At 35.2% G+C, this 25,235-nt stretch overlaps 1 protein-coding gene across 2 annotated transcripts in view; it reads left to right on the top strand.

Moving 5' to 3' along the window:
• The window catches only part of klhl10 (kelch-like protein 10), a 92,973-nt gene that overhangs the window by 6,349 nt on the left and 61,389 nt on the right, over positions 1-25,235 (top strand). The window lies entirely within an intron of this gene.

Genomic DNA, 25,235 nt, shown 5'->3' with positions numbered 1-25,235 from the left:
TTTTTTCGTGTTTTATGCCTTTGTGGTGTTGGAATTTGATCCCAGTGCCAAATTTACTTGAGGTATTTTTCATATATTATTTTATTTTATTTCATTTCCTTTAAATGGCTCTTGTCTGCTCTAAGAAAAATTTTACTCTTTCGTCTTCAACTAAAGACCCTTTTATTTTCTGCTGGCTCTGCGAATCGATGATGCACGTTAAATGCGCAGGATTTACTGGTAGAGTCAAAGACTTCATTGATCAGAATTCTGGACTCATGTGGTCATGTGGATCCTGCAAGGAAATGGTTGTTGAGATGAGCGGCTTTATGAAGCAGACTCGAGACAGCCTTTTGAATCTCTCTGGTGCTTTTAAGCAGCTCAATGAGGGGCTCAATTCCGTTTGTGCCCAATTTAATAATAAAGAATTACTAACTGAGTCGCCTAAACGTAAAAAAACCAGCTTAGGGGCAGTTTATACGGTTTGGGGTATCCACCCCAAATCCGAACTTGGTGGCTGCAGCAGTCTCTGTTGACACTGTGGTAAGTGAACCTACTGCGCCTATGGATACAGCTGTTTCAGGTGAAGTCACTGCTTCTCGAAGTTGGGTGGTAAAAAAACCTTCAGTGCCGGCTACGGTGCCGACCGTACCTATAGGTACAGAAGTTCCGGTTCTGGCTCTCAGCTTAGTGAGGTGCAATCTGCTGCTGGGGGACGTAAGAAATTATCAGTTGTTCCACATAGAAAACAATTATTTGTTTCGAGATTCACCCCAGATACCACATCTGAGGATGTTTTGGAATTTATTCGTGAAAAATTCCCATCCGAGAATATTTTAGTTGAACAATTTAGATTTTCATAAGCTCGTAGTATATCGTCTTTTAAAATATTTGCTTCGCCTGATGTGTTTAAGGTACTACTTTCTGAAAGCTTTTGGCTTAATGATGATTTAGTAATAAAGGAATTGGTTCCCAATAAACCGAGAACAAATAACAGACCTTCCACTGCGCCAAAAAACTAAAAAGTTATTTTTTCAAAATGTTAGGGGACTAAATATGAAGCTACCCAAGCTTTATTCTGACTCCTCTGCATTTACTGCTGATATTTTGGCTTTTACGGAAACTTGGCTGAAACCAGAGATATCTGACAATGAAGTTCTGTCAAACAATTTTAATGCCTATAGGACCGATCGCTCCTCCGTTAGCACTAGCCTAACATCCGAGAGAATTCACTCTGATACTCCTAATGAAATTGAATTTGTTAGTGTGAAAGTTTCCTTGCAATCATTCTCAATATTTGTTACATGTTCCTATATTCCACCTGGCTCTGATTTAATAATTTATGAGCACCACCTGTCTGCGATAAAATCTGTTCTGTCCCTTTTTTCTAACAGTGACCTTTTGATTGTTTTGGGTGACTTTAATCTCCCTGATATTTCTTGGTCTCCTCCTACTGACTCACTAGTCGCTATACATCTATCCGCCCATGATTTTGTAGATTGTCTTCTAGAATTATCGTTACAGCAAATAAGCTTTATACCGAATTCATTAAATAGACAACTAGATCTTGTGTTTGTTTCAGACCCGTCTGAAGTTACGGTATCTAGAATTGACGCTCTTGTTGTACCTGAAGACCGATATCATCCAACAATGGAATTGACAATCTGCCTCCCATGCGTTGATACCCTCTCTCCTTTAGTTTCTCAAACTAAAGTGAGATGTTTCCGAAAATGTAACTATAAAAAACTTAACGACATGATTTCTCAATATAATTGGACAGAATTGTACAATTGTATGGATATTGAAAGTGCCACTGAACACTTCTATATAGTGTTAAATACCTTTTTTAATAAATGCGTTCCTGATAGGTTTCCTTCAAAGACAAACAGGCCACCTTGGTTTACCAATGCGCTTCAAAGACTTAAATACCTTAAGACAAACACTTATAAAAAGTATAAGAAATCGGGTAAGCCATCTGATTTTTCGAAATATGTGGTGGCTCGATAGGATTTTAATGTTCTCAATAGTCATTGCTATTCTATGTATTTAAGTCGATGTAAATTTGAATTTTCAAATGATCCGAAGCAGTTTTATAACTTTGTCAATGCCAAGCGTAAGTCGTCAGCATTGCCTTCATCGGTACGTTTTAACTTAATGGAGGCATCGACGGATTCTGAAATTGCTGATTTATTTGCCGAGTTTTTCCAAACTACTTATAGTTCGGCTGCTTGGTCAAATTCTAACTACCCTAATCCCTTAAATAAGGCAAATTGTATCTTTACCCCTGAAATTACGGAAATTTCTCTCGTAAGAGACTTAGAAAAAACAACGCCAACTTATTCTCCCGGTCCTGATGGACTCCCCGGGTGTGTGCTTAAGTTTTGTGCGCCAACCATATGTAAACCGATTCTTAAACTTTTTAATTTGTCTATTTCATCGTCAGTTTTTCCTACTATCTGGAAGGACTCTTATCATTCCACTTCACAAAAAGGGTGCGAAGGCGGATGCCCAGAATTACAGAGGTATTTCTAAATTGTCGGCAATTCCTAAAGCATTTGAACGTATTATTACTTCTCATTTGCAACATTTATGTTCCTCGCTAATATCACCGTGTCAGCATGGTTTTGTTAAGCGAAGATCGACCACCACCAACCTTCTGGAATTGTCATCTATTGTAATAAATGGATTTAAGAATAAAATGCAGACTGACGTTATATACACAGATTTTAGTAAGGCCTTTGACTCTGTCAACCACTCTCTTCTCTTATTCAAATTAAATCAGCTTGGGTTTCCATGTAATCTATTAACTTAGATTTCAAGTTATTTGAATGGTAGGACTCAGAGGGTTATATTCAAGAACGCTGCCTCAAAACTGATCTGTGTGACATCTGGAGTGCCTCAGGGTAGTCATTTGGGCCCTTTGCTGTTTACTTTGTTTATTAACGATCTTCCCTCTATCATAACACACTCTCGTGTACTAATGTATGCTGATGATGTTAAGCTTTGTTTATCACATAATGATATAGCGTCGGGTTTCAACTTACAGTCAGATATTGATTGTTTTCAGGGATGGTGTGAGTATAACCTTTTAAATTTGAACTGCCTTAAATGCAACGTTATGACTTTTCATAGGGGTACTCCTACTTTTGTTAGTTACTCTCTTCAAAATACGCCACTCGATCGTATATATTCAGTTAATGACTTAGGCGTTCTTCTGGACCCAAAACTTAAATTTGATTGCCACATAATGTCCACTGTCAGCAAGGCCATGAGTGTTCTTGGGTTTATAAAGCGTTGGTCAAAAGAATTGGATGACCCTTATAAAACCAAATTATTATTTACCTCCCTTGTCCGTCCTATTTTGGAATATTGTTCTTCGGTTTGGAGTCCATAATATCAAGTGCATATTGACCGTATTGAGGCGGTACAAAAAAAATTTCTTCTTTTTGCCCTTCGTAGTTTGAACTGGGATCAAAACATAAGGCTACCTTCCTATCAGAGTAGATTACTATTGCTTAATTTACCTACCCTTGCAAATCGTAGAACAACGCTTGGTACTATTTTTATGCAAAATCTTATAAGAGGTGATATTGATTCTGTAGAACTTGTAAATCGCCTAACTTTCAATGTTCCTGTTAGACTAACACGAAATTATTATCCCCTAAATTTGCCACGATGTACATCTAATTTTTGTCTGCACGAGCCCTTTCGCGTTCTATGTAATAATTATAACAACCTTTATCATTTAATTTGCACTTCAACTTCTATCCCGGTATTAAAAACTAATATTTTAACTCATTTGCTTCGTTCTTATTTCTTTTATTTTCATTTGTGTCCCGTCTCTATTTGTTTTTTGTATCTTCCTCGCGAACTCGTATTTTTTGCCCAAATTGATAAAAGGGCCCCGCGCGTAACAAGCACGTGCTTGGTGTCGTTGGGCCACTTGTTTGTACTGCTCGTAGTGCATCAACGTCCATCATATATTTTCCTTAGCTTGCTAAAAAACACCAAAGATATAATTTTTTTTAATTTGTTTTCCCTATTATTCCTATGGGAGCTATATGATATAGTTGTCCGATCCGGCTGGTTCCGACTTATATATTTTTTTTTTTTTTTTTAGTATAACAAATTTATTTATTTAACGTTGATCAGCCAACTTAATGGCTATAAAACGTTGTGTACGAATAGGAATAATTAACATGGAAACATAACAGAAAAGGTGATTAACAATATTTACAATAATTGAACAAAAACAATTTTATTGCTTTAGGACTCGAGAGACCTGACGTCCTCTTGTCCAGAGATCACCGGAGTGCCTTCGCTTTAGTCTTCTTCTCGTTGTGATTCGGTTTGCCAGGGATGCTGCTAGATGGTTGGTGTGGGCTAGTAGACGGTCGTTGTAACGGCTTGAGTGCATTTTAATCTGCTCTAGCACGGTGGGGATGTGAAGATCGCAAGCTAGGACATCGTTCCTTACGTACCAAGGCGCATCCGCAATCGTACGTAGCGCCCGGTTTTGAACTCTTTGGACCCTCATGACATTTGAGTCTGAAGCGGTACCCCATATTTGTATGCAATTTGTTGCTAAGGCTGAGCTCACTTGAACCTTTTAGCATCCAATTTAATGTTCGCAGTTTGGCGCGACATGTTGCTGTAATTTTTGTTATGTGCTGCCTCCACGTAAGACGTTTGTCCAAAATCAAGCCCAAGTACTGAGCCTGGGCTGATTGCGGTATGGCTGTGTCCTGGAATTTCACTCTGGGGAGAATTTTACTTCTAAGAGAGAAGTTGCAGTGCTGAGACTTATTTCCGTTTATCGGAGATGGGAGGCTATGGAGTTTTTGTGTGCAGATTCCTGAGCTTCTTACGCAGCGCAAGTTTGTTTCAGTAGAGTGCCATGCCCACTCTAACGCCCACAAACCGCCCAAAACTGTGGCTCCTACAGTTTTGATGCTAGAATACAAATTTTAACTTAAATGTAATGTTCTCATCAATACCTATCGATTGACCCAAAAAAAAGTTTGCCACGCCCACCCTAGCGCCCATAAACCGCCCACAAACTTCAAAAAATCGTAAGTATGAACGTGGATATCTCGGAAACTATCAAAGATAGAGAATTGGGATTTCAGATTTAGATTCCGTAGCCTTATACGCAGCGAAAGTTTGTTATGCGAATATGCCACGGCCTCTCTAACGCCCACAAACCGCGAAAACCTGTGACGCCCACAATTTTTATGCTAGATAAAAAATTGTAGCTGAAATGTATTGGTCTCGAAATACCTATCGATTGGTCCAAAAAAATTGCCACGCCCACTTTAACGCCCAAAACGCTTAAATTTGTATACCGCCAGTAGGTGGCGCATTTTAATCTCGCTTTGCTACTTGCATATCTCTATTTAGCTGAGTAACGGGTATCTAATAGTCGAGGTACTCGACTATAGCGTTCTTCCTTGTTTTTAGCTACTTTTAAAGGCATTTTTATGAATAATTATTTCGCAAGGAAAACATACGATTTGTTTGAACTTTTTTTATTTTTTCATTGCAATCTAATAAGAATATAAAAATCCAAAAAGAGCGCAAAAAACCTTTCAATTAACTGTTAAAAAAACAACATGGAAAAATCGTACGTTCGCGACCCGTACGTTCGCGACCGGTACTTATTTCAATAAAAAAAAAATGAAGATATTTCCTTGGAAACAGACCCGAATGAAAGCTACATGAATCCATTTTAAAAGTAAAGTTATTGCTTTAGAATATTCCGTCCCAATTCGCAGATATTTGCATTTTACTAAAGTAAGCCAAAGTCGACTTCCATTTTGTGTACGTTCGCGACAGCATGTTTTTTGCCAATATTATGAAAACGATAGCTCAATAAATCCCATCATTTACACTAAGCAAAGAACTAACAAAATGCTATCGAATAGCAAAAAAAAAAATTCAGAAAAGATTTTTTTTAATTTTTTTATTTGCACTAAGTCCGCACGAACGTACGTTCGCGACCCCTGGAAATGCCCATATGCATTAATTGTATGTGTCTGCACTCAGGCCATGTGAATATGCTGATACTAGCACTTCCCATAAGTTGGGCTCTGAGGCGCATTCATATTTCGGCTGGCCGCACGAGTTTAGCGGCCGGCACTTTTGTATTTGTTTAAGTACACTGTAAACCAATGTTGGTGTCCGTACAGTTGGTACTCGATACAATGGTACATGCATATTACACTTCAATCCTAACGACTTTAAAAATAGTTTATTTATCAAAGTATGTGAGCTTCTTTTTACTATTGATCCTATTTCTATAGCTTTACAATTAGTAATAGTTGGCTGAGGACTTAAGCCACGTCTTTTATTATAAATAATCATTCTATTAACCAAATGTGCATGGGAATCGAAACGTTTTCACCACGTGAATTCACCAAATCACCGTTTTGATAAACTATGCGTATTGATAGTGTGCTTATTTCGTCACAGTTGATTGGTAAATAAATTAGGTTATGTGGTGTCACTGTCATTTTATACCCAGGCGGAAAATGAATGCCAAACTCATGTAAAGTATGATTCGGTGTATTATCTACATATGAACCGCTGATTATATTACATTCCAAACGAATTGTATTAATTTTTAATATGTTCACAGTCTGATCTGATCGATAGATTTTTTGTAGGGTGAGGTTCTAGTTATTTTTGATGGAAACCGATCTTTCCTTATTAAAATTAACTGGCTCTCGCATGGTAGTTATTTCTGAAGTGTATTATTATTACTTTTTATTTTAAATGTATTTTCAAGGTTATAGACTTTCAGTTTATTGTAAATCAAATCGGTGATATCATTCAATTCATATGATCCAGTTGGAATTCTAATAACCTTGCCACCGATGTGGAAGAGATTATTTTTTTCATCAATATTTGGAATCGAATTACACATATTAAAATCGATAAGAGCGCACACATATCGACCATTCAATTTGATAGGTGGGAATAAGTTTGTATTTATAATGGAACTATTTCTATTCAAGGATAATGCAAGTGATCTAGACATATTGAAATCTCTTCATAAACTGTGCTATTGTAAGTATCTAACCAAGCTTAATATTGAAATTACTCCTTAAATCATAATAAATTGATCAAATCCTTTTCTGTACCTTCCGTTATCCATTTATCCTTGCTTATTAATAGGAATCCGTGCTTGTCCTCCCAACATTTTTGACAAATTTTCACAAATGTTTCATAATTCATATCAGTGTTAATATGGTCCCGATATATATGCCGCATATTTAAATCATCTTGCTTAAACATTATAATAAAGTTGGCATTGTCACGAATCAGATGTTTAGGTATATGACTATACGTTTGACATAAATAAAAAGAGTCGATATTTTTATGTCGACTCTTACAAAAATAAGATCTTATGTTATCTTGTTTTTCACAAGCTACGTCATGGAATTGTTTTTGGTTTCACTGGGGTCTAGTACACCGTCATTATGGGAGAATGTATGATATCCCATTCCTTTGATCGGTTTGAGTAATTTCTCCAAGTCTTCATATTTTGGTTGATATACACTTTTTGAAAATATATAAACATTTTCGAATTTTAATCCGTTGGGACTCTCTATTATACTTAACATAACATTAGTTTTACCACAATTCGAAGGCCCAAAAATTAGAGCCCTTGTTCTGTTCGGGAAGAGAGCCCTCTGTTGTAGCGGTAGATTTTTCTCGTTTTCATCATTAATATTTCTAACAAACATTTTTTGTTTTTGACTTATTAAACGCATCTTACCTCATTCAATGAGAAATCTTTGATGATTTATAGCATCAGTCGTATTTTTAATTGTAACACGGTGGTGGTCTTGTCAATAAGGTAATTAATACATTACCGTTTGAAACCCATATTTCGGGATATAATTTTTGGGTACAAAGTTACAGAAACGGTTGGAACGCGGTGATCAAGGCACGAGAATATGCAATTTTTTTTTAAACAAGGCATTGAGTGAACCACATAGGTATCCATATTAATTGACAAAGCCTGGTCGCGTGTCAAGGCACCAGATAGCAGTCTTGGTGAAAAAGCAGAAGCATACTTTGTTACAAATATAACGAAAGCCAAGAAAAAATTTGGTATGTGATTGAATAAAATTGAAAAGAAAGGGAGGAAAAAGATAATGAAGAATAAAATAAAGAAGACAAACCTTTCGACTGTAATTAATTTCCCTACTAAGACATTTAAAAAAAAACCATTAGACATTATGAGTGCAATTAAAGTTGCTCGTAAATCAATTCATCAATCAATGGGTTCTAAGAAAAATGTTAAAGTACCTCGTGTAATTAATGTACCCAAAATTGGAGGTTTTCTACCAATCGTGCCGATCTTGACCGCCCTCAGCGCTCTTGGTAGTTTAGCAAGTGGTAGTGCAGTAATTGCAAAAACAATTAACAATGCGAGAATGGCTAAAAAAGATATGGGGGAGAAGAAACGTCACAGAAGGAAAATTGAAAGTGTTGCTGTTGGAGAAGTATTATATCTCAAGCCCCATAGAAAGGGTTATGGTTGCTTTCTTAAGTCCTATAGTAAGTGGAAAGGAATTAAGAAGCGAAAAAACTAATTTCTCTGCTACCCAATAGACCACTATCAAATATCGACATTATAAATTTTGCTAAGAAATATATCCCACATTTTAGAGGGGTGTTTATGAGAGATCTACTCCCAGAAGCACCAAAAAGTCAGGAGTGTGGTATAGTAAACCTAGATAATTCACGATAAAGTGGTACACATTGGGTTGCATATAATAAAAATAAAAATAATATACATTATTTCGATAGTTTTGAAAATCTTCAGCCACCTAGAGAAGTTGTGAAATACTTGGGACATAGAATACAAAACAATTACGATAGAGTTCAAGACTTTGATACATACAACTGTGGACAAATGTGCCTCGCTTTTCTACTTTCTTTCGTATAAGATGTGGAGTCAAAACCGGTATATTTAAATGGTTCATTTACATTTAGGGGGTTGAAAATCAATGTATGGGTACGTGTATGTGTGAACTCTGTATAGTATTAAAAGTGGACCTGCACGCGTTCAAATTCACAGTCTAAGTTTTTACTTCACAACAAACGTCATCTAGAGGACAAGAATTTTTGATCATTCTTAACAAAAAAAAAAAAACTATAACTGCTCATAACAGCTCAAAACAGCTGGTGACCAGCTTATAACAACTAGTAAACAACTAGTTAACAGCTACTAAACAGATACAAGTAGTAAACAACTACGAAACAAGTACTGAACAACTGCTAAACAGGTAGTAAACATCAAAATACAGCTAAATACAACGTGGAACAACTGTACCAAGTCCAAAAAACCTCAACAACCATCATGAATCAGGAAAACCAGATGAACATTGTAGTTAAAGAGTTCAATAAATTTAATAAAAAGACACTGCTATCGAAGACAAGGATGCCTGAAAATGTAAGATTCCCGATACTCAAGGCGGAGCGCAAAGCAACAAAGGTCGTAGAATCTATTGCTCTTGAGTTGGAGAAGCACATTCTGTGCATGCCGGAGAGGTACACCTCTCTTCAGGATGATATCATCAATGAAATGGTTGATGGAAAATTTAATATTTTTAAAAGTAATGACAATTTGTATTAGAAATAAGGATATATCAATAAATTCACTTTTTTAAATATAATGAAGAAAATGTATCGAATTTTTTTTATTCGGAAATGGTATATAAATATTACAGGCTATGGCGTTTCCTAAACAGTATTTGTTTAGTAACTGAGGAGTGATTTTAAATCTTTAACCTATAAAGTTTGTAAAATATACTACAATGAAAATTTTGTCAGAGTTAACCAAAGCTAGATTTGCGTTGAAGCGAAAATTCTATGATCTCAGACAAGTCAAAAATCATACAAATTTACAATTAGAGGAAACTTTTAAACCCATTACTGAACCCTTACATGAACTTGTTAAGAAAAATAAAAAACAAAATATTTATAATTTAAAAGATAGAATAAAAGTAAGGCGTGAGTTGAAGCAAATTAAAAAATACGATGATGATGAGAGAGGTTTTGGCGACTTATACTTTACAACTAATGAGAAAGATCTGCAGTCTAATAGAAATATAACTCCACCAAGGTCTTTCGATGATAGTTATTTCTATAATGAATTCTTTTTACAGACGAATATTGAGAAAGGTATAGAAGATGAGGAAAAGGAGACGGAAAAGAGTAAAGAAGAAGGGACAACACCTTTACCAATGTACAAAGGAGAGGCCGATTTGGGTGTGGATGGAGATCTAGAAGATAATAACACTAGCTATAATTATAATTTTAATTTGACCAGAGGAAATGTGTTGTATAAAGGTTATGGACCTAAAAAAACTGCAGACAATTCATTGACATTGGCAGATAAAGAATTAAAAATAAAAGATGACAAAATAACATTTTGTAGTGGAATAAATTGTGATCTGACTCCTGGTCTGTACTCTCTAATTTTTCTTAGTAAACCTGAAAAATATGATGATCAAGATATGAAAATGTCTAAAAAAATTATTTTAGAAACGAATATACACAAAGTAGGCTTTAAACCTAATAACAGAATCAAGGGTACACGAGCAAACGAAGTTGATAGACAAAGATTTCAGTCCTACAACGTGTACTCTACTTCGCTCAAAAACTGGTTTTGGTTACATGACTCTTTAGAAATCAATTCCAAACTATGTATATTGGAATAATGTAAATGAGTTAGTCGAACGATTGGAAATTGTAATAGCATCAAAAGGAGCGGGTAACACCAGCCACAAAAATGAAATTTGTTCAATATTAGAGGAATGGCGTGAGGAAAGGTTTAGATTTTAATGGGTATAAATAGGAAGGGCAAACATGTTTTACATTTATAAACATCATGTCTGTCGACAAGTTTGAACCTTTTTCTGTTGATAAGGAACGATCAGCAAAATTTGAAAAGACGCGTTAAGTCTACTGAGGGATTATTCATCGATGAGGACGGTAATCTAAATGCTCAAAATAAACGTATCAAAAATGGATCTTTGAAAAGTTGGGAGAAGATTTAAGAAAAATTATAACTCAAAATGTTAACCGTTGACTCACAAAAATTTCAAGCTTAGAAAATAAAATTGAAATGTATAATAAGAAAGCAGACAGCGCTGACCAAATTTTTGCCAAATTTCTGGAAAAGATTAAAACCATTGAGGACTATATATTTAAATATGTAACAAAACCGATATCATTACCGAAAAAAACACAATTGAGTTAGAAGGTGTCGCTTTTCAGCGCATTAGAAGAATATGATTAAGCGAAAAATCGTAAATGAGTTGCACGGATCATCACGAAAAACTTTCACCGAAGACGAGTGATTAAAAGGGGTATAAACGATCTGTGACAAGCAGATTTAGTTGAAATGGGAGCCTTTTCGAAATTTAATGATGGGTATCGATACTTGTTGACTGTTATAGAGACATTTTCGAAATATGTTTGGGGTTAGGCATTAAAATCAAAAAATGCAAATGATGTTTCATGGAACATGTCATGGAACACCAAAAAACCTGCATACTGATGATGGTACTGAATTCTTTAATTCGAAATTTAAGGTATTAATGAAAAGATATAGGATAAATCATTATTCAGCCTTCACTACTTTACGTTTCAATTAATGTGGCGCGAGTCTAGTTTCAATGGAAAATATAAGTGGATAGATTTGTATAAGCAAATATTACAAACATCGTATAATCACCTCAAAATTCTGTAAGGGGGACCACGTTCGTATTAGTAAATATAAACATGTCTTTGAGAAAGGGTATACACCAAACTGTACAACTGTAACCTTTAAAATTAGAAAGGTGAAGAATACATACCATAAAATATACTTGAAGATTTAGATGGTAGTCCGATTCAGGGCGGATTTTATAAAGAAGAACTCAAAAAAACACGATTCCTCCACACATACCTAGTTGAAAAAGTTGTAAGGCGAAAAGAAAATAAAGTTTTGGTTAAGAGGCTGGGGTTTTGAAAGACTAGCTGGATAAATAAGGAAGACAATTTGTAGTATAACAAATGACTTATTTAATTAATTTTTACTTATATATTTATATTTTCTTATATTAAGTTTAATATTAATAATTTTGTACAATGTTTTAAAGTAAAATTAAAAATAATAAGAATTCTTTTTACAAACTCAAAATAATTTTCATTTATATTTTCCAAAGTCTCGATCATAATAAAACATCTCCAGTTCACCTGATTTATAAAATGGTTCTTTTTCAATATGTTCCTTTTCAAATATAAGGATATAATCTAATGATTCTCCATCGTTCACATAATTATTTTGTATCATTTAGCCATTCAACATTTTCTAAAATATCTTTTTAATTTAACTATAGTTATTTTGTGTGCTTTTGATCTAAACATTGTTATTTTACCATATAGTGAGGCCCCAGATAATAAAACGTTTTTGTAGTGTTCAGTTGTAAGATTTCGTGAACTCACTCCCTTTGCTTTATTATGAAGATTCAACTTGATCTATTCTATAACAATAAACCTTTGAGCACAGACCTACAAATTCTGTCATGAGTTTACCGTTAAGCTCATCTTTAAACAACCCTTAACTGTTTTTGTTAACTCTTTTGAAGATATATAGATTAATTCTTTCATCTGAATAGTCCGATGTATCAAATTTTGCTTTAAGATCCTTACGAATGTCTTTATAAAAATCCTCAGTTTTTATTGTATAGATAAATGAACCAGTATCCATATAATTTAAGAGTAACTTTTCCTGAAACTTTGGCTTCATATATTGATAGTGAAAATCATACATTTTCCATTTCGATAAGTCTATTAAAGTTCTGGCACAATGTGCTTTTCGTCCAGTCTTCAAGCTATCCGGAGCTTCACATGCAAGTTATCCAGCTCATGATCCCAGCCTCTTTACCCAATTTATAAACAAACTCTTCATATACAATTCTTAGCTGAGAACGCTTTCCAGCTCGAGCGCCCAGCCGCCTTACCCAAGTCGTAAACAATTTCTTATAAACAATTCTTAGCTGGGATCCCCTTACTCAGCGTTCCCACAGAATCTCAATTAGCTCCCCCACTTCAATCGAACTTTATTATTAAGATTCAATTGCGCCGCAGTCCTCCTTACATAAACTAAGCTGGGTCCAGCTAATGTAAACACAAGCATCCGGTCAACACCCGGCGAGCCCCAAAACTGCAGCGTAATCCGTTTGGCAATTGAGCAGAGAATTAGATCATCCGATTTCCCGATTTCCAACCCTTGTCCAACTCTTAATGAGTTCCCCAATTCTCTTAAACCGAGGTTTGATTATCAGATAAGCGGCCCTTGGCCAGGCAGTCCGTTTTTGCATCCGAGAAGATCGGTTGTATAAGAAGTTAATTGTGAACCGCTAAGAATAAAAGTCGATACTAAGAAAATGTGTTGCCCAACGTGGGGCCACGCCTAATTTGTTCTAAATAAAGCTTTAAAATAAATAACCAACGGTTTTAAAGTGAAAATGAACTTGCGTGGTTTAATAAAAACCCAACCGACAAAAAAGTTTGTGTTAAAAATAAAAGGAGGAAATTAATAAATGAAATAATCCCCTTTTACTTACAACAATCTGCTAATTAGTAATCGACATAATAAACCTTCGGTTTAACAAAAAACTAAACGGTCTCAAAAAATAAAACCAAACAATTTACAAAGTTAAACAACAAATTTAAAAACTGTAAAAGTGAAAGCTGATACAAAAAATTTAAAAACTGTGAAAGTGAAAGCTGATACAAAAAAACAACTGAGAAACAAAATTCAAAAACAATTATAAATTCAAATACGAAATCCAACAAGAAGGAAGAGCTGAGGGCAATCCCTCGCTAAACAGCGACGACCAGAAACCAAATTGAAGGAAAAGCTGAGGGCAATCCCTCGCTAAAAATTAACGACCGAAGAATAAATTGAAGGAAAAGCTGAGGGCCATCCCTCGCTAAAAGCAACCAAGAAGGACGACCCCAGCAGGATCATCAAAGGAAAACAGACGATATCACATTAAATCCAGAAGAAGAGAAACCAATTAGTGAGCGTATACTGTTTATTTTTTATATTTTGTTTAAGTACTATAAGCAGAAAAATTTAAATAAAATCAAACAAGGTGGAAGACCTTATTAACGATTTTGAAAGAATTCTCACTATGCCCGTACCACAACCTGCAATGGCTTCTAGCAGCCAAGCTAATAACCAAGTGAGCGAATTAATCGCACATATTGTAAATAATGAATTGAATCCCTTAAGGAATGATGTCGTCAGTTTAAAAGCACAACTAAATCAAAATAGAAGTCATTGACCCAAATATTAAATGTGAAACTTCCTTTGAAATTATCAAATCAGTCAGGGAATTTAAAGGAGAAGAAGACAAATATGTGAGTTGGAGGGAACTAGCAGAAATAGCCATGGGACAATATGCTAGAGGTAGGGAAAGGTTCTTTTCTGCATTATCAATCTTGAGGAACAAAATAACTGGCACCGCAAACGATGCCCTAACACACAATGGAACGGTACTAAATTTTGACGCCATAATGGCAAGGTTGGACTCTGTTTTTAGCGACAAACGTTTAATCCATATAATTGAGCAAGACTTAGGAGTACTAAGTCAAGGGAAACTGTCCATAATGGAATATTATGGGTTAGTTAATAAAAAACTAACTCTTCTAATAAATAAAACCATTATGACTTACGGCAGAAATAAGCCTTTAACTGCTGAAATGAACGAAAAACACAAAAAGACAGCTCTAAGAGTATTCATAACTGGCCTCAACGGTCACATCTCAAACGTCATATTTTCTATGAATCCGCCAGACTTACCGAACGCTATGGTAATAGTACAAGAACTAGAAAGCAATAATTTGAGGGCCCAATTCGCTAAAAATTTCACATCATCACAGCGCAGGAGTTATGAGTCAAATTTATTCGGGTACCAAAACTCAAATAATAGATCCAAGCAAAGTAACCATAATAACCATAATAGTAATCAAAGGAATACTAACAACTTGAGGTTTAATCAACCCGATAGCCAGAATAGAAACAATTATAATCAAAATAAAAATCTTAATTGGAACCAGGGCAGACAGTATAATCCACAATATAATTCCCATAATCAATGGAATTCCAATAAAGCTCAGCAGAGCAAGCCAGAACCGATGGACGTAGATGAATCCTTACAGATTCAGAATAGGCCAAAGTACAATCAGGGTTATAACAATTATGGTAACAACAACTATAATCAGAATAAATGGAATCAAAATAAAAAGCCAGACACACAAACAACTCAGCAAAATAATCCTCAGAACAAAAGAGAACCAACAGGTACGGTTAACCAAGCGGCAAACAAAACTATGCGATTAAATAATATCGAAGAGGACCATTTTTTAGGCCAGAATCCGGAGTAGGATTACCCTACCTAATCCGATATGATAGCAAAATAAATAAAAAGCTTAAAATCTTAATTGACACAGGAGCAACCACCTGCTATATAAAAACAGGAATTTATAAAAACAAAAACGAGCTTCCTATATATAAAAGAGTATCTACGGTTAATGGATATTCTATAATTATATTTTATCACATGGTAACGATCTTTGACACGCGTTACACATTTTATGAAATAGACGGGTTAAAATCAGATTTTCTAATAGGTTACAACCTATTAAAAAAAATAGGAGCTGTAATAGACACAGAAAAAGGAGTAATAAAATATGGGGGAAAAGAAGAAAAATTAATTTATGATAATGACAGTTCTTTTAACCAACTTTCCTTATCTGAAGAAAAAACAATTCTTCCATTAAAGGAATTTATTATACGAAAATACTTTGATGAAAAGGCCAAAATCAGAACTGAGTCTGAAGAGGCAAATCAAAGCAAAACAAGTTTGGGATTAAAATATCCTGAACACGCCGTCGTTGAAGTATCCGACAAAAATTCTAGTTTGGGATTCAAAAATCCTGAGCGCGCCGTCGTTGAAGTATCCGACAAAAATTCAAGTTTGGGATTAAAGAGTCCTGAACAAGCCGTCGTTGATTTATCCGACAACAATGAAATAAACAATATGAGTGAATCAATTCCAAACCAAAGAATGGATTTGGAAAATGAGATAATAAATATTATCAATAAAGAGCTCTCGAAGATAAATATGCAAGTCCCTTTCAGGACTGATATTCGCGGTGAAATAAACACCGAAAACGATAGAGCTATTTATAGCAAACAGTATCCCTATGCTCTATCAGCTTCAGATTTCGTAAACTCTGAAGTTAATCGCATGTTAAAAGAAGGAATTATACGACCAAGCAAAAGCCCTTATAATTCTCCAGTTTTAGTGGTACCAAAGAAAGGATTTAATGAAGATGGTACTGCAAAGCTAAGATTAGTTATAGACTTTAAGAAACTAAATGAAAACACCATTCCCGACAGATATCCAATGCAAGATCCTTCAGTGATCTTGTCAAATCTTGGAAAGGCTAAATACTTTTCCACGATCGACTTGGAGTCTGGGTTTCACCAGATTCGAATGAAAGAAACAGACATTAAAAAAACCTCATTTTCTATAAAAACCGGAAAATATGAATTCTTGAGAATGCCATTTGGGCTAACAAACGCTCCCAGAATATTCCAACGTGCAATGGATGATATTTTGAGAGAACAAGTAGGTAAAACATGTCACGTATATATGGATGACATTATTATATTTTCTAAAACAATAGAACAACACTACAAGGACTTAATCGTCATAATTAATATATTGCTGAACGCAAATATGAAAATTTCAATTGAAAAATCAAAGTTCTTCAAATTAGAAACCACTTTTCTTGGCTACGTTGTTTCCCACAATGTAATCAAAACAGACCCCGAAAAAATATGTACAATATTTAAGTATCCAATTCCAAAAAACATTCGAGAGCATAGAAGCTTCCTAGGCCTTACCGGCTATTACAGAAAATTTGTACAAAACTACGCAAAAATTGCAAAACCGCTAACAAAGAATTTGGAAGGTCAAAATGGTAAAGTATCCAAAAAAATGATCCGTAAAACTTCCATACAGTTGGACGATTCAGCTGTAAGAGCTTTTAACGAGCTCAAAGATAATTTAATTGCACAAATCGAATTGGTACAACCTGATTATAATAAAAAATTCACTTTAACGACCGATGCGTCCGATCTAGCTATTGGTGCTGTTCTTTCTCAGGAAGGAAAACCAATAACCTTCATTTCAAAAACTCTAACTAAAGCCGAACAAGTATATGCAACCAATAAGAAAGAACTTTTAGCAATAGTTTGGGCATTTAAAAATTTGCGAAACTATTTATACGGCGTTAACAACATAGATCTGGATCTCTCAAAAAAATCCAAACATCGAGATGAAAAGATGGTACTCTTTCATAGAAAGTAACTCTCCCAAAATAATTTATAAACCAGGATTTACCAATGTAGTTGCTGACGCCCTATCAAGAATTCAAATTAACAACCTAACGGACAGTAACGAGTCGGTCTCAGATCAAAGCACTCAGCATTCTGCAGAGAGTAGTTTTGAGAATGTTATACAAGAAACCCGCAAACCCTTAAACCTGTTTAAGCAACAATTGCTAATAGCAACGGGGAGGTATACAATACATTAGATGGTCAACACATTCGGAAATACCAGACATATAATAGAATTTGATACCCCGGAAAATTTGGTATCAATCTTAAGGGAAATATATCCCTCCTAACATAACAATATGTATTCACTGTACTTTAGAAGACTTGTACAAAATTCAAAACCCACTTAAAGAAAATTTCACGAATAAATTCCTATATACAAAAATATTCGTCCAAGATGTAGAAAACCCTGAAGACAGAGCATTAATAATAGAAGAAACTCATTGTAGAGCACACAGGGGACTGGACGAAAATTACAAGCAAATTAACAGACTATACTATTGGCCAAATTTGAACAAAAAACTCCAGGAGTACATAAAGAACTGTACAATTTGTAATGGTAACAAATATAATAGACACCCTGTACTAATTCCTATTGGTCAAGCACCCATCCCAAATAAAGAAGGAGAAAATTTGCATATTGGCATTTTTTACGCTCAAAATTTAATGTTCATTACTTGTATTGATTCATATTCCAAATATTTAGTTGTAAAGGAGATTCAAAATAAACTCAACATAGAAACCAAAATTTCAGAAATATTGCAACATTTTCCACTTGCTAAAACTGTAGTGATGGATAACGAGCCTAGTTTTTCATCAACACAATTTAAATCCTTCGCACAAAGATGCGGTATTAATTTATATTTCGCAGATCCTCGCCATAGTACGTCCAATGGACAAATAGAAAGGGCTCATTCAACCCTTACTGAAATTGCTCGTTGCATCAAAGATGAACTTAACTTAGTTGATTATTCTGAAGTTATAAATAGAGCAGCTCAGAAATATAACATGACAATTCATTCTATTACCAACCAACGACCGTACGATATATTATACAATAAAATCGAACATGATACTGTTCCACAGTTATTAAAACAGGCACCAGAGAAAATGTTAAGTTCTCACAACAAAGGTAGAAAGGAAAAGGACTATCTCGTAGGGGAAGTCATTTATGAGAAAAAACACGGGGAAAGGAATAAGCTTAACTCTAGACATAAAAAACAAGTAGTTAAGGAGAATTTACATAATAAGGTTATCATAAACAATAGAAATCGTACGATTCATAAAGATTACATCAAATCTAGAACACAGTTTGTCTTAAATTATAGAAAATGAATTCAATAATATTTGTATTATTGATAGTAGCGGCCACCAATTCCGAAGTAATGGATTACACGAACCATGATTTTTTCCTCTACAAGGATACAAAAGACATTCTTATTTATGATTCATACGCTGACCTATTTCATATAACAAATTTAAGTTTATATAAAAACATAATCAAACTCGAATCAGCACACAAAAACAAAAATTATAATTTACAGTGGGAAATTTCCTATGATTTAGATATTATTAAAATGCTCCTCTCACAAATTTTACCAAGAAGGGAAAAAAGAGGAATTAATGAATTAGGCACCCTTTGGAAATGGATAGCAGGGACTCCCGATCACGATGATTTGATAACGGTGCAAAATAAAATTGATGATTTAATCCAAAATAATAACAATCAATTTGTTATTAACTCAAAATTATTTAAAGAAATAAAAACCCTATCTGAGAATCTTCAAACAGTTATTTCAAATCAAGAATTTCTATTCAGAAAACACCGTCTTCGCTTGCTCACTTACGATCTGATAAATTAAATGGATACAATCACATTAGCAAAAATAGATGTTTTCAACACTAAAATTCTGAACGCTGAAGAAATCCAAGAAATATATAAACACGAACAGAAACCTGTAGTAATTACTGACATATTATATATATCAAAATTTAAAATCGCCATACACCAAGAATTAATTGTAATATATATAAAATACCCCATCATAACTAACAGTTGCGAAGTGTATATCGCAAGATCCATCTCACACAATGATGGAAAACTATTAATTGATAATCATGTCGCCAAATGTAACAATAGGTACTATGTAATTTCTAATTTTAAGACAGAAATATTTAATAATTATGGCACTTTAAGCCCAGAAAGTACTTGTTTCACTAGGCTACTAAATGGAGAAAAATCCCTTTGTAATAAAATCAGGGAATATAATAAAAAAATTGATGTAATCCAAGAAGGAGCCATTTTTATAAATGGTTATAATACTGTTAATGATACTCATTTAAATGGGTCATTTTTAATTACTTTTAATAGTACTACTACAATAAATAATATACCCTTCTCTAATCTGGACCATAAGATAATAGAATATATCACTGCTAATGAGTATAATGATTTTGTAGTATCCGAATATCTTATGGCAAATGATTCGGAACTTTCATTCGATAACATTAACATATTAAACCCATTTATTCAAATTAAACAAACTCAAATCCCAATAACATTTATACTGATCATGTTAATTTTAATATATGTAATTATCACGCTTGTATTTAAATTCAAAAAATATCTAATATTCAAACCACGGCAAATTCATATTGAAATAACCCCTGGATCTATGCTTTGTTTCCAGTCCAGATTGTGTCTGCATAGCTAGAACCTCTGCAATTACTTTACCAGAAGACCCTTATCACCCAACGCTAGAGCTGACTATTGACACGGGTACAAAAGTGTATGAAGTATCTGAAAAAATAGCTAAACGCATCCCCTGCTTTCGTAAAGCGAACTTTGCACTCATTAATAGCCTTATAGCTTGCTCGGATTGGTCCAATCTGTACTTAAGTAATAATATAAATTAAGCGGTTAATATATTTTATAACATATTAAACGAAGTTTTTGATACATGCGTTCCTACGTATTATCCTAATATTTCAAACCAACCTCCGTGGTTTAACAAAGAGCTGGCACGACTTAAAAATGTAAAGTCTAGACTCTACAAAAAGTTTAGAGCTTCAGGTTCACAAGCTGCCTTTTCCCGATACTTAAGTGCTCGGTCCGATTTCACCGTGCTTAACGCTCAGTGTTATAAAAACTATTTAGCTCGTTGCAAGACCCAGTTTACACTGGATCCAAAACAGTTTTATAATTTTGTTAACACAAAGCGTAAATCTTCTAGTTACCCATCATCACTTAAATTTGAAAATTCGGCTGCTAGCACTGATCAAGCCATAGCCGATCTTTTTGCACAGTTTTTTCAAACCACCTATTCAACATCAAGTCCTCCAGATCAGTCTTACCCATATGTCATTCCTAAATCAAACTTTATTTGTTGTCCTGTTATAAGTAAAAGCTCACTTCTTTTAGAATTGCAAAGGGTCAAACCAGTCTACTCTCCGGGTCCTGACGGAGTCCCTGGATGTGTGCTTAGGTATTGCGCTGAGACTTTGTGTAGACCATTGCACAAACTGTTTACTTCGTCTTTAGAAACATCCGATTTCCCACACAGATGGAAGGAATCGTTTGTTATCCCGCTTCATAAAAAAGGGAGTAAATTGAACGCATGTAATTACAGAGGTATTTCAAAGCTATCAGCTATACCGAAGCTCTTTGAGAACATTATTACGCCTCATTTACAACACAGTTGTAGGTCCCTTATTTCCTCTTGTCAACACGGATTTATAAAACGTAGGTCAACGACAACCAACCTTTTGGAGTTTACTTCATTTGTTATAGGAGGTTTTAGAAAGAATCGTCAGACTGATGTGGTCTACACTGATTTTAGTAAGGCGTTTGATTCTGTAAGTCACCCGATTTTAGTCCGGAAATTGGACCTTTTAGGGTTTTCAGGTGATCTTCTTAGGTGGATTTTAAGTTATTTGAATGATAGGACTCAAAGGGTCATTTTTAAAAACTCTTTGTCATCCCTAATCCGAGTTACTTCCGGTGTACCACAAGGAAGTCATCTCGGTCCGCTCCTGTTTACATTATTTATAAATGACCTTCCATTAGTCTTAACGAAGTCACGGGTTCTTATGTACGCAGATGACGTTAAGTTGTGCCTGCAATATAATGACCCCGCACAAAGTTTAGCTTTACAATCGGATCTAAATGCATTTCAAACATGGTGCATGGAAAATGAATTGAATTTAAATGGTTCTAAGTGTAAACTAATGACCTTTTTTCGTGTCAGCCCCCACTACTCAACGTATACTTTGAGTGGTTGTGCGTTAGATAGGATAACGCATGCTGACGACCTTGGAGTCTACATGGATCCTAGACTTAAATTTTCCGATCACATTACTACTATGGTAAATAAAGCCAGGGGCGTGCTTGCATTTATCAAAAGGTGGTCGAAGGAATTCGATGATCCCTATGTCACAAAGACCTTGTTTATTTCATTAGTCCGACCAATTCTTGAGTACTGCGCTCCTGTTTGGAGTCCCCAATATGGGGTGCATATAGACCGGATTGAGTCTGTGCAAAAAAACTTCTTAATATTTGCCTTACGGAGACTTAACTGGGATACAAGCCTAATACTACCATCCTACTCTAGTAGACTACTTCTAATTAACTTACCATCGTTAGCTAACCGTAGAACTATGCTTGGTATTACGTTTATTAGAAATCTTATTCATGGTGATGTAGAGAGTCCCGAGTTACTGGGTCGCCTGCATTTTAATGTGCCAAATAGATTCACTAGAAACTATATTCCTTTAGTATTGAATCACTGTATCTCTAATTACGCAATGCATGAACCTTTTAGAGTACTTTGCAATGATTATAATAGACTATATCATCTAATATCTACTACTGACTCACTTCCTATCTTTAAATCAATAATATTATCCTCCCTAGTAACTAATTAGTTTTACTTGATGTATTTTGTCATTGTCTTTTTCTTTGTCCGCGATTATGTTTACTCGCCCAAAACGGTGATGGGCTCCGCGCGTAACAAGCTTTGCTTGGTGTCGTAGGGCCACTTGTTTGTACTGACCATAGTGCATCAACGTCCAAGAAGTAAAAAAAAAAAAAAAAAAAAAAATAATAATATGTCCGAAAATGAAAATACCACTGAGGATCAAATTATAGTCGAATTGACAAATCATCTAAATTCAGTTTATCCGACACTTCCAATGAATCGGGACGATTCAATTTAGAAGGGGGAGAGTTATCCAGCTCATGATCCCAGCCTCTTTACCCAATTTATAAACAAACTCTTCATATACAATTCTTAGCTGAGAACGCTTTCCAGCTCGAGCCCCCAGCCGCCTTACCCAAGTCGTAAACAATTTCTTATAAACAATTCTTAGCTGGGATCCCCTTACTCAGCGTTCCCACAGAATCTCAATAAGCTCCCCCACTTCAATCGAAGTTCATTATTAAGATTCAATTGCGCCGCAGTCCTCCTCCTAACATAAACTAAGCTGGGTCCAGCTAATGTAAGCACAAGCATCCGTTCAACACCCGGCGAGCCCCAAAACTGCAGCGTAATCCCTTTGGCAATTGAGCAGAGAATTAGATCATCCGATTTCCCGACTCTCTTGAGTCCAACCCTTGTCCAACTCTTAATGAGTTCCCCAATTCTCTTAAACCGAGGTTTGATTATCAGATAAGCGGCCCTTGGCCAGGCAGTCCGTTTTTGCATCCGAGAAGATCGGTTGTATAAGAATATACGGATATATTAAGCCCACTTCCAAAAAATAACCGTATTTGTTATCAAATGGAATATTATGAATATCAAAATTGTATATGTCTGTAGTAGGCATCCACTTATATGGTAAGGGTTGTGACATTGCCCAACCATACAAGTTATTCGCGTCCACATCAGAGAACGTCAAGGGTGTCACTTTTTGGCACCCGAATCACACTTATAAGTTTTGAGTGCTTGTCGCACTCACAAACAACAAGAATAGAATAACACACCCAAACGCACAAATCGCTTTCCGTGTTTCGTGTTTTTGCATTTCGTCACTCACTCAAACAATAAGCGTAGATTCTATTTCAACAGACACTCAAAACTTTTGCGCAGATAAGTGAACTGCACAGTGCACCCAAAGCAAATGTACCAAAAGCAACGGTAGATCACAAAAAGCAATGCGCAATAATGCGCTGTGAGCGAAACACTCATGTTTTACAGTTATGATTTCGAGTGTCTTTAACTTGTATGTTGATTTCAGTTTTTAGTTGAAGCCTTAGAAGGAATAAGCAAAATGACTGAAACGCCGGACTCCATAAAAGGTAAAATTCATTGCGGAACGTACACAAAAACATAAAGGATTAAGTGTTATGTGGAACATCTTACATTCTATTCTTAAAGAAGACGAAAGTGCCGTGGAAGGGTGGCTATTTTGCAGCTCCTGTCGAAAAGTTCTCAAATTTTTGGCTGGCCACACATCAAATTTGTCTCGGCATAAATGTTGTATGACATTAAGGCAACCAAGAGAAGTGACGAAAGTGTCGGCAACAGACAAAGCAGAAGCTATTGAAAAATGCAGTCAATGGATTGTCCAAGATTGTCAGCCGTTTTCATCAGTGGCCGGGCCCGGATATAAAAGCATGGTGCAGTTTTTTATCAAAATTGGTGCCGCCTATGGGGATCACATAGATGTGGATGACTTGCTGCCTAGTCCATCAACGTTAAGTCGAAAGGTCCACAAAGACGCTGAAGAAAAGAAAGGGTTGATATCATCGGAAATTCAAATTGCAGCAGATACTGCAGGATTAGCTGCCACCGTTGATATGTGATCTGACCAATTTCTACAACGAAACTTCTTGGGCATCACAATTCATTATCTTAAAAACAGTGTTCTTTGTGATTTAATTTTGGGAATCATAGGAAAGCAGCGGAGAAAACATTTTAACTAAAATTAAAAAAGTCTTCTCAAAATTTAATATTGAAAACATTGACGAGATCATATTTGTAACATATAGGGGCAGCAACATGATAAAAGCATAAGAAAACAACATCAGGCTTAACTGCAGCAGTAATTTTTTAAACAATTGTTTAGAACAATCATTTTCAGAAACAACGGATCTAATCGAAACAGTGACGACATGCTAAAAAATGGTTAGGTACTTCAAAAAAGCCAATTTGCAGCATAAGTTAAACACATCTCTAAAGAGTTCATGCCCAACAAGGTGGAACTCAAACTACGCAATGCTGAAATCTATCGACGATAATTGGGTGGCTGTCTACAATATATTAAGCGAGAAAGGGGCCGAAAGATTGATAGATGTCAATAGGTCAACATTAAAAATGTTAGTTGGGTTGCTGGAAACCTTCGAAACGATTTTTAAAGAACTTCAAACTTGCAGCTCGCCTTCAATTTGTTTTGTGCTGCCTTCAATTACAAAAATTTGTGTGCTATGCGAGCCAAATATATCAGACATCTCATCAATTGCAACATTAAAAGAAACAATAAAAACAAAAGTTGTTGGCATATGGACAGCAAATTTGACCATATGGCACAAGGTGGCGTTTTTTGTATACCCCCCGGCTGCACATATGCAGGATACAGACCTGGCCGACATTAAACAGCAGTGTGTTTCAGAAATGTTAAAAATTTGTATTTCAGAAGAAAGTGATACAACTAATGTTTCTAGTCCTTATACGTCCTGCACAGAAATGTCCACTTTATCAGAACCGTCACCAAGCATAAGATCTGTTTCAAAACCAGAATTTTTTTTCCCAACATTAGTTGCTGCACCATCTAATAA

The sequence above is a fragment of the Drosophila suzukii genome (genome assembly GCF_043229965.1).
Source record: "Drosophila suzukii chromosome 2 unlocalized genomic scaffold, CBGP_Dsuzu_IsoJpt1.0 scf_2c, whole genome shotgun sequence".
NCBI classification, from domain to species: domain Eukaryota; kingdom Metazoa; phylum Arthropoda; class Insecta; order Diptera; family Drosophilidae; genus Drosophila; species Drosophila suzukii.
This window is presented reverse-complemented; position numbering and strand designations above follow the sequence as displayed.